This window comes from Peromyscus eremicus, chromosome 12 (genome assembly GCF_949786415.1).
Source record: "Peromyscus eremicus chromosome 12, PerEre_H2_v1, whole genome shotgun sequence".
NCBI lineage: Eukaryota > Metazoa > Chordata > Mammalia > Rodentia > Cricetidae > Peromyscus > Peromyscus eremicus.
Genome location: NC_081428.1, coordinates 71,010,676 through 71,022,489, shown reverse-complemented (window position 1 = coordinate 71,022,489; position 11,814 = coordinate 71,010,676).

Sequence of the window (11,814 nt, the reverse complement as noted above, 5' to 3'; positions counted from 1 at the left end):
ACCATGTGGTTGCTGGGAATTGAACTCAGGACCTCTGGAAGAGCAGTCAGTGCTCTTAACCGCTGAGCCATCTATCTCCCCTGAATAGAGTTTTTAATAGCAAAAGATATAACAGAGGAAGGGGAGGGAAGGAAGGCGGGTGAATTCCAGAGCAGTTAGCACCTGGCTCGAGCTCTCCCCTTCGAGCCACAAACCTGCAGTTTTCTAGAAATCTCCCCATTTCCACATGTGTTATACTCATTGTGCAACCCTGGTGGCTTCTGGATCATTCTATCCATGGATCTCTAGAGCCATCTCACTCATCTTATTGGAGGGAGAGAGAAGGGAGAAGGGCTTTTTTAGCAATCTTCTGAGATGTCACCTGACAGCCACCAGAAGGGTTATATGTCAAATGTTAAAACGATTGTTTCCTCTTTTATGGAGAAGCTGAAGTACCCTTGTGCACATCTCACTCCCCACCCTCACACACTTGGGAGACACACACACACACACACACATGCACACATAGACACAGACACACAGACACACAGACACACAGACACACACACACACAGACACACACACACACACACATGCACACATAGACACAGACACACAGACACAGACACACACACACAGACACACACACACACACACGCACACATAGACACAGACACACAGACACAGACACACACACACAGACACACACACACACACACACATGCACACATAGACACAGACACACAGACACAGACACACACACACAGACACACACACACACACACACATGCACACATAGACACAGACACACAGACACAGACACAGACACACACACACACACAAACACACACACACACACAAAAGCATAAATAATAAAATTTTAGAAGCAAGGCAATGGTGACTCCACACCTTTAATCCCAGCACTTGGGAGGCAGAGCCAGGCGGATCTCTGTGAGTTCGAGGCCAGCCTGGTCTACAGAGTGAGATCCAGGACAGTCGCCAAAACTACACAGAGAAACCCTGTCTCGGAAAAACCAAAGAAACAAAAAACAAAAACAACAACAACAAAACAAAAACCAAACAAAAAACCAAACCAAACCAAACAAAAAACTTTAAAGTTTATCTAGAATTGAAGTGAGCAAATCCATTTCTTACTGCACATATAGACTGTAGATAAAGACACAAGCAGCCTGTTGTGGAGGCGCTTCTAAACTCCCTCCCTGCTCCTCAGAGGAGTAGGTGTGAGTATGGAGATCAGAGAACAACCTGCAAGAGTCAGTTTTCTCCTACCGTGTGGGTCCCGGGCATTGAACTCAGTTATGGGGCTTGGTGGCACACACTTTTCCTTGCTGAGCCCTCTTATTGACCCCCAAACGCCATTTTCCAACTACCAGCAGAAGGAGTAACAATTGAATAATCTCTAAAAATAAAGGAAGAGTGTTGACACTCTAGAGGGCTGGAGGAAACAGATAATGGTCATGTGTCCTTGCGGCCCTCCTGTTCTTCCTACTCGTTCTACAGCTTTCACGGAGTGATTGTGTGCAAAGAATCTGCTGGTCTGTTCGCCCTAGGAGTAAAGGACGCAGAATGTCGTTTGTAGACTTTTGGGCAGATCCCACAGTTCACAAGACTCAGTGTCACCGCCTTTGCCTCCTTTCCACAGTAACAGCTATTGCTCGTGTTTTAGAATTCCCTTTCTATTGAGCTATTCGGGGCTTTCAATGTATTTTAGACACTAGCACGGCTGGTTTGCAAATATTTCCTCCTTCCTGTGTAGCTTGTCTTTTCATCTTTACTTCAGGGGAATCTTTCAAAGGCAAGGTATTTCCACACAGGCGGCTGAGCTGCCGCAGCAGGCGGGGCGGTGGGTCCTCGCAGGCTCTAGCACGGTGCTGGGGGTGGGAAGCGGAGGGGGTGGGGGCTGGGCAGGGGGTGGGGCGGGGTGCGGGGGGAAGCAGGAGGTGGACGAGAGGAAGGGTCGGAGGGTGGAGGAAGAGGAACAGGAGAAAGGCGGCGAGAGAGAAGATACGACCAGAGGACACCGGGGACAAATTCTGAAGCTGAGCCACTTTTCCCACAGCTCAGAAAGTGAAGCGTTGCAGCGGCGGCGGCTTCTCAGGGGAGCCCAGGTCTGCACCCCGGGAGCGCGGGAGGCACCAGCCCAGGGCACTGATCTGGCCACACCGATGTTCCCACCCCAAGCCTTCTCAATCCGCGTTCCGCTCAGGGGCTGCCTTTGTAGGGACCCAGGGCAGGGGCTCCCTGTGGGGGTCCCGGTGCGGCTTAGTCCCCATCTTGCTGTGGGCCACGTGGCCGGCCTCGGCTCATTAGTTCGCAGCAGTGGAGCGGGTCTCAGCCCCAGCCCAATCCTCTGCCCTTGGGGCCCCTTTCCCAGCTAGGCCGGCCCTTCTAGCCTGGATGTGCCCCCACCGTTGAAGGATAGATGGAAGATACCAAACAGAAAACTGGCTTCTTGGGTGTCTTCTGGCCCCAGGCTCAAGGCCCAGCCCTGCTAGCTAGCCCCAAATCCTTGCCTTCTTCCAACTTGCGTGCAGACGCAGAGAGCAGGAGTTTGAACATTGCACTTATCAGGGAACATGGCCCCTAGTGCTGCTGTATCTGGCCCAGCCAGCACCTTGGGACCATCAGCTGTTCTCAGTCTCATCCCTCATCCGCACAAACCATGGTTGTGAGTTCTTCTCTGTGTGTCCCAGTTGCACAACCTTCCTACCTTTGGCGGGGGTGGGGGGTGGAGGGGGTGGGGGTGTTAGAGAAGAGGGACAAGCAAAGTTTATTTTTTTTATTTTTATTTTTAATTTCTGAAACTTTACTATAACAACAGTTGAAAAAAAAATCACATACCAAACTTAACCAGACACAAAGACTATACAACTCAGTGAACTTCTATACAATTGGAGCAGACATTTGAACAGAAGCCGGGGAGCTTCACACTGATTTTACACGTCACTATCAAATATAATTTTATACACGCATCCACCACCCAAACCAAAAACAACAACATCACAGCAGAGTTAGAACTAGAAAAGCAATTACCCTTATTATATCTTCCTTGTGGAACTTGTGTTTAATACTTGAATTTGGTTTTTGTTTGTTTGTTTTGTTTTGTTTGTTTTTGTTGTTGTTTTAGAGACCGGGTGTCTCTGGGTAGCCCTGCCTGTCCTTGAACTTACTCAGTAGACCAGGCTGATCTTAAACTCAGAGATTCACCTGCCTCTGCCTCCTGTGTGCTGGGATTAAAGGCGTGCGCCACCACTGCCCGGCCAGTATTTATTCTATTTTTTAAGAAAACAAAACAAGGATAACCTGAAAATCCAAGAAGGACTATTACAGCAAGTAAGGAAAGGGATGGGTGGAGAGCAAAAGTGTGGAGTTCTGAGGGGATACTGCCGTGCAGAGACCAGAGATATGGACTGCGAGTGAATTTGGGGAAGACAGAGGAACTCCGGAGTAAAGTTCATTTGCTACACTGTGGTACAAGAGGGCAAGAGAGCTGCTTTTGTTGGGCTGGGAAGGGAACTCTGAGCTGGCAGTCCGCGTTTCAGTGTCACGGTGTTCACGGTGTTCTGGAATAGTTGCAGTTGGCATTTCCTGTGGCTAGCAGTAGTCTGGCCCTGAGGCAAGGACAGTCTGAGAAATGCTGAGCATGACCACCCACCCATCCTACACTGGCATCTGCATTTTGTAACTAGGGTTTGTTAAGATGAACTCTTTTGACAAGGTAATGATCCTGCCTGAAGACAATGGTGTCTTTGCCCTGAACATTTGTTCTGAGGTCAGAGTGCAAACAAAAGTTTTTAACTTTGAGGATCAGTCCAAGTTATCGCCCCATTCATCACCAACACACACACACATTTGCTCAAGCTGGTTTTGAATTCACAGTCCTCCTGCCTCAGTTTCCCTTTGGTGGGATTACAGGAGAGACTGGCTCAGAACTACATGTCAAGTGGAAACTTTGTTCTGATACATTGACTGGGAACTAAACAAGTAATTCCAAAAAACCAAAACACTTTCTTTTCATTATTATTAACTTTTTTAATAGACAAGATCTCTCTATAGAACAAGTTGAGGCTATTCAGAACTCACTGTGACTCTGGCCCTGTAAGAAGATGGAAGATCTACACAGCAAACAGTACATAGAATCACTTAAAATACACCAGTGGTTTTGTTTTGTTTTGTTTTGTTTTTTGAGACAGGGTTTCTCTGTGTAGCCCTGGCTGTCGTGGAACTCACTCTGTAGACCAGGCTGGCCTTGAACTCAGAGGTCTGCCTGCCTCTGTGTCCTCAGTGCTGGGATTAAAGGCATGAGCCACTAACTCTAGCTTGTTTTGCTTTTTCACAGTTGTTACCGGGGCCATCTTACCCACCTGGCAGAATTTTGTTTTTCTGATACGAGCAAAGAGGACTTAATGGCAAACAGACTTAATGATGGTTGTGATTCTGCTCTGCCCCACAGGAGCTGCCCATGGGAGGTTTGTCTTTAGTATGGGAATCAGGGCCTATGTGGTGGTAAGCCTCCTTTGTGATGGCAATGGTCAATCTTGGTGAATACACATTTACACCCTAGCATCTAAATCTGCTTTATCTTTAGCAGGTGTGATTAGCATGCCCCTTATCTTGGGGTATTTTGGAGGCTCTGTCCCTTTAGCTGAATTCTACCTGTGTGACTTACTGTCTCCTCACCGAATCTGTTAATAAGTTCCATCACATCAGTTTTATTACTTTTGAGTTTCTTCTATGTCATCATGGTCTGTGTAGCCTAACCTAACCTTGAACGTCAGGCCTTCCTGCCTCAAGCCTCCTTGCCTTAGAATTCTAGGTGTGCATCCTTGATTTCTGCGTGATACTTGATTAAATACTAGTTTCAAAAATTGAGACTGTATGAAAAAGAAATCTGTTGTCAATAAAAAGGAAAACACCTGACCTCAGTTTCAAGGTTAATGTGTATCATGAAGTACAGGTGTTTACTGTTCTTGTAGAAAGATAATGATTTAGCTGGGCAATGGTGGTACACACCTTTAATCCCAGCACTCGGGAGGCAGAGGCAAGTGGATCTCTGTGAGTTCCAGGTCAGCCTGGTCTATAGAGCGAATTCCAGGACAAGTTCCAAAACTACACAGAGAAACTCTGTCTCGAAAAACCAAAGGGGGGAAAAAATAATGATTTAATCATGAAAAAGTTGCAGGGTTTTTTTTCCCCCCTTGGACAGGGTTTTATTGTGTAGCCCAGACCGTCCTGAAACTCACTCTGTAGACCAGACTGGCCTTGAATTCACAGAGATCCACCTGCCTCTGCCTCCTGGGTGCTGGGATTAAAGGCATGTGCCACCACTGCCCGGCCTTCCAACAGTTTCTTAAATGACCCTAAATATATGCCTGTCATTTTTTTTTTTTTTTCTAAAGAAAGAGTTTATTAGGGGCTTACAGCTTCAGAGGATAAATCCATGACCATCATGGTGGGGAGCATGGCAGCAGGCAGGCAGGCAGGTAGGCAGGTGTGGCACTGGAGCAGTAGCTACAGGTCACGTCCTTATCCACAAATGAGGGGCAAAGAAAAAGCTAACTGGAAACAGCGCTGGGTCTTGAAGAATCAAAGCCCGTCCCTATGACACACCTCCACCAACAAGGCCATGCCTCCTAATCCTTCCCAAATAGTTCCACCAACTGGGTGTAAGGATTCTGTCCTTAATTATGTCATCAGCCTGCGATGGTGTCCCAGCCTAAAAAGCAGGTGGGCCCTCTGTGCACCCCTCTCTTTTCTTCCTCTCTCTCCCCCCACCCCCTCCCCCTCCCCCCTTCCCCCCACCCCACTCCCAAAAAAGCTCTAAAAAGGTAACCATGGCTGTGATTCTTCCGACCAGCACTCTCCTCCGCCGGCATGGCTGCTGCAGGCGGCGGCCAGCCACGAGCAGCACGCCATTTAACCAACACTGGGGACTAAGCATTCGAATATATGGATCTGTGGGGGCTGTTCTCATTCAAACCACCATAGTAACTGTTTAGAATAATTATTAGTTATTATAATTAGTAAAATAGACAATGGAGCTATATGTTCTTCATTTCTTTCTGGAACTGGGAACTCAAAATTATAAAAAGTGACACAGTAGTAACAATTTCAGAACTGAAAAATATACTAACCAAAAGAAGAATTCTATGGTTAGCTTAACAGAAGATTAGAAATGGCTAAAGAAAGAATTAGTGAACTGGAGAGGTCTGAAGAAACTATTTGGGATGAAGACAAAATAAACAGAGAAATGTGAGAGGAGCTGGGGAGCTGGCTTAGCAATGAAAGTGCTTGATGGCAAGAATGAGGGTGGCATTTGGACCTCAGAAGCTCATTTAAATGTCTGGTGGGGCCAGGCGGTGGTGGCTCATGCCTTTAATCCCAGCACTCAGGAGGCAGAGGCAGGTGGATCTCTGTGAGTTCGAGGCCAGCCTGGACTACAGAGTGAGTTCCAGGAAAGGTGCAAAACTACACAGAGAAACCCTGTCTCGCAAAAAAGAAAAAAAAAAATGAAAAGAAAATGTCTGGTGGGCATGGTACCCTACATATATATATATAAATCTGGGCCTAGGTGGTAGAGACAGAGGATCCCCAGAACAAGCTGGCTAGCAAAACTAGCTATATCAGTGAGTACTGAGTTTGAATGAGAGACCATGCCTCAATAAATAAAGTGGAAGAGCAATTGAGGATTATTCTGGGCATCAACCTGTGGCCTCCACACGTATGCCCACCCAGGTACAAGAGCGCGCGCGCGCGCGCACACACACACACACACACACACACACACACACACACACACACACGGGTTGGGGGGAATAATAAAATAAAATTAAGGGTTGGGGATTTAGCTCAGTGATAGAGTGCTTGCCTAGCAAGCACAAGGCCCTGGGTTCGGTCCTCAGCTGGGGGAAGGGGAAGGGGAGAAAAAAAAAAGAAAATTAAAAAAGAAATTGACAAGAGAATTGAGAACTCTGTAAGACCATCTTTTTTTTTTTTAACCTGCATGTATGTCTGCAGGCCAGAAGAGGGCACTAGATCTCATTATAGATGGTTGTGAGCCACCATGTGGTTGCTGGGAATTGAACTTAGAACCTCTGGAAGAGCAGCCAGTGCTCTTAACCTCTGAGCCATCTCTCCAGCCCTGTAAGACCATCTTTTTTTTTTTTTTTTTTTTGGGCTTTTCGAGACAGGGTTTCTCTGTGTAGCTTTGCGCCTTTCCTGGGACTCACTTGGTAGCCCAGGCTGGCCTCGAACTCACAGAGATCCGCCTGGCTCTGCCTCCCGAGTGCTGGGATTAAAGGCATGCGCCACCACTGCCCGGCAAGACCATCTTAATGTTGATCTTTGGAATCGAATCTGAGGAGGAAGAGAAGTGAGAGAAGAGAGGCCTTGATGAAGGTGGTGGGCAGTAGGAAAATGATGAAATTAACAGAATTGGGGGTTACTGAGAAGAAAGTGACGGGTTTAGATGAGCTGAAAGGGTGGGAGGTGGAAGCAAGTGTCCAGATGCTTCTTTTTTTTTTTTTTTTTTTTTGAATGCTGAATGCCATTTATTGAAGGAGGGAGGAGGTCTTAAATACAGGCTTACAGCACAATGGGAGAACCCCAGAGGGCAGAAGTTCAGTACCAATGTTTTACAATCTTGCATCTAAGCTGTTAACGCCCATTATGGCCCATTATGCAGGATACACAGACAAGGAACTTCCCTTAAGCATTCAGGAGGGTGGAACCCGGCAGGGAATTAGCATAGGGAGGATATCAAGGTCAAGGTCAGCAAGCAAGGCAACAGTTACCCAAAATGGGGGCCAGGAACCTACAGGTCCCCCTTTTGCTAAAAAATGAGCTTCTGACTTAGGTTGCGTGGGATGTCAGCAGGTCACCTCACCCATCATGGAGACGCCTGCCCAGGCCACATGGGTGCTCTGTCTTAGGTTGGTGAGCACCCTCCAGGCAGCCTGTCATACTACATATTTATATAAAACTAACCATCAGAAATGATGGTTGTAAGATCAAGTACTGATTAGCTGTGAAAATTCTGATATGCTCTGTGTCCTGAAACATAAAAAATTCAATCGAGATTTATTTATGTAAAAATAATTAAGTCCATCCATTTTTTATTTTATTTACTTATTCATTTGTTTGTTTGTTTTTCGAGACAGGGTTTCTCTGTGTAGCCCTTGCTGTCCTAGAATTTGCTCTGTAGACCAGGCTGGCCTCCACCTCAGAGATCTGCCTGCCTCCTGAGTGCTGGGATTAAAGGCGTGTGACACCACCACCCAGCTTTATTTAACTATCTTTCTCTTTGACTAAAAAAAAAAAAAAACAAAAAAACAAATCTTGGTCTGTTGTTTCCGCTTCAGTAAATTTCAAACGCTATTTTTTGCTTTTTTGAATGATCGAAAATACTATAAATAGAAGCAAACAAAGCCTTTCCCCAAAATTTAATAATGTTTTCTCTTCTTCCTTTTTGTTTTTATTTCTTTCCTGTTTTTCTTTCTTTCTTTTTCTTTTCTTCCTTCTTTTTTAAGCCAGGGTCTTACTTTATAGCTAGCTCAGAACTGGCTATGTAGACCATACTGGATTTGAAATCACAGAGATCATGTCTCCACTTCCTGAGAGCTTAAAGACGTGCACCACCACACCTGGCTCTGCTTTCCTTCTATTTAATATTTAGAAAGTCATTCAAGGGCTAGAAGGCCATGCAGGTGAAGCTTCCTGGAATCAAACCTGAGGACCCGAGTTCAACACCCAGGATCCATGTGGTGGAAAGAGCACTAACTCCTACAGGTTTTCCTCTGACCTCTACATATGGGATGTGGCTCTTCTTCCTTCCCCAAATAAACACATGTTAAAAATGTAAACCAATTATTTTATCTATTTATTTAAAACATTTTAAAATGTACTTATGGTGTGTGTGTGTGTGTGTGTGTGTGTGTGATGTAGTGTGTGTGGTGTGTGTATGTGTGTGATGTAGTGTGTGTTGCGTGTGTATGTGTGTGTGATGTAGTGTGTGTGGTGTATATGTGTGTGTGTGATGTAGTGTGTGTGGTGTATGTATATGTGTGTGTGATATAGTGTGCGGTGTGTGTGTGGTATATGTGTATGTGGTGTGGTGTACGTGTGATGTGTGTGATATGGTGTGTGTGGTGTACGTGTGATGTGTGTGTGTGATATAGTGTGTGGTGTGTGTGTGGTATATGTGTATGTGGTGTGTGTGTGTGGTGTGTGTGATATGGTGTGTGTGGTGTATGTGTGATGTGTGGGGTGCATGTGTGTGTGGTATAGTGTGTATGTGGTGTGGTGTGTGTGTGTGTGTGGTATATGTGTATGTGGTGCGGTGTGTGTGTGTGGTGTGTGTGATGTGTGTGTGAAGATGGGCATGAGTGTGGAGGTCAGAAGACAGCTTTCAGGAATCTGTACGCACCTTCCACCTTGTTGGGGCCAGGTCTCCTGGTTTCTCCTGGCTGTGCACTTCAGCACAGCTGGCAGGTAGGCTGTTTCTGGCAATCCTCCTGTCTCCGGCAGTAGGACTGTTGGGATTGCAGATGCATGTCACTACATCTAACTTTTAAAATGGATTCTGACCACCAGAACTCAGGTCATCAGGCTTGTGCCCCCAGCTGAGCCATCTGGGCCCAGCTGTTTCCTCATTAACAGTAACACTAAATTCCTGGCAAGTCAGTGCTCTGTCCTCCTGGGACCCAAAATTCTACCTCTGTGAAAAAAGCATATTATCTCCCGACACTTACAACTGTTAGGTGATCTGACTACCCTGGCAAAGCAGTTGTGGTGGTTTGAATGTAACTGACCTCCCTAAGCTCATAGGAAACGGCACTACTGGGAGGTGTGGCCTTGTTGGAGAAGGTGTGGCCTTGTTGGAGGAAGTGTGTTGCTGTGGGGTGGGCTTTGAGGTTTCCTACACTCAGGATACCTCTCAATGTCTTAGACCATTTCTTGTTGCCTGCAAGATGTAGGACTCTCAGTTACTCCTCCAGCCCCATAACTGCCTGCCTGCATGCAGCCATGTCCCACCATGACGACAATGGACTGAACCTCTGAACTGTAATCGAACCACCTCAATTAAATGCTTTCCTTTATAAGAGTTACCCTGCAAATGGATGGAACTAGAAAACATCATCCTGAGTGAGGTAACCCAAACCCAGAAGGACAAACATGGTATGTACTCACTCATAAGTGGATTCTAGATATAAAGCAAAAAAACAATCAGACTGCAACCCACAGAACCAGGGAGGCCCCTAGGATGACTGTGGCTTATAGTAAGTTTTGGTTTTACTCAATTACTGGGCAAGCCTCAATGAAGCATTTCATTATTAGGATAAGAATTTATACTGTATCAAGCTGATAATAGGAAAATAAATAAATAAAAAAGAGTTGCCCTGGTCATGGTGTCTCTTCATGGCAAAAGAGACCCTAACAAAGACAGCAGTTAAAAACATAAAATTCACCAGGCAGTGGTGGCACATGCCTTTAATCTCAGCACTCAGGAGGCAGAGCTAGGTGGATCTCTGTGAGTTTGAGGCCAGCCTGGTAAACAGAGCAAGATCTAGGACAGGCACCAAGGCACCAAAAACTACACAGAGAAACTCTGTCTCAAAAAAAAAAAAAAAACAAAAACAAAAAAACAAACAAAAAAAACCCATAAAATTCAAAAGGTGGTTCGTTATTTTTATTTTGGAGTTAGGCAGTAAGAAAATGGAGAATAACAAATAAGTTAACAAAATATTTTACCATTAAAAAGGGGAGGGAATAATCACAGCTTAAACCTCTAAAATACAGACCTATGCACTGCTCACATGAAATATTGTTTTAAGGATATATAGGTTATGATGGTAAATACCTATAATCCTGGTACACAGGAGGTTGAATCAGGATAATCACTAGTTCAGGACCATCCTGGGCTGCATAGGGAGATCAAATTCAGGTCAATGGGTTTGGCAGCAAGCCCTTTTACCCACTGAGCCATCTCATTGGCCCACAAACGCTTAGAAGTTATTGTGAAGACCATGACAGTGGATGCTACCTACTAACTGACTTCGGGAAACACTGCCTACATGCAAACAGAATCTGTCCTCTGCTATGATCCAGTAACTGAATAATAAAGAGAGGTAGGCAGCAGAAATAGCCATTCTAATCCAGCGTGGGTCTTTTCCCACAAATTACAGATTAAGACAGCAGCAGGTATCAGGCTGTGAGCTTATTAAACAATAAGCATCATGTAGTAACTAGGTCTTATAATATGCATGAACAAAAGTTTATCACTTGATTACCAAAATGCTGTTTTATTTATCTTTGCTTGCCTTTTATTTTACTTTATGTGATGGGTGGGGGTTCAACAGTGGCTGGCCTGGAACTTGCTATTACAGACCAAGCTGGCGTCTAACTCACAGGAATCCACCTGCCTCGCCTCCTGAATGCTGAGATTAAAGGTATGTGCTATTCAGGGCTCTATTGAATGTATGTTTGTATTCTCTTTATACAGTATTTTATGTAGCTCAGGGTGGCTTTAACTCATGCTGTAACCCAGGGGGACCTTGAACTTGTGATTCTCCTGTCATAGCCTCCTAAAGGTGGGATCATGGGCATGTGGCCTGCCTAAGAATCTATTTTTGTTTTTTCAATCATTTGTAGTGTAACTGTTCTCACAAATTCCAACATTGCTAAGGAGCATTTATAGCTAATTTTGAGAAGGCTAACTTCAGACTGTATTTAGAGACACTTATCTTAATGAAGAGTAGACATCTTCTACGCAGATTTGCAAAACATTAAAATATATGTGTTATTTTCAGCTCACAT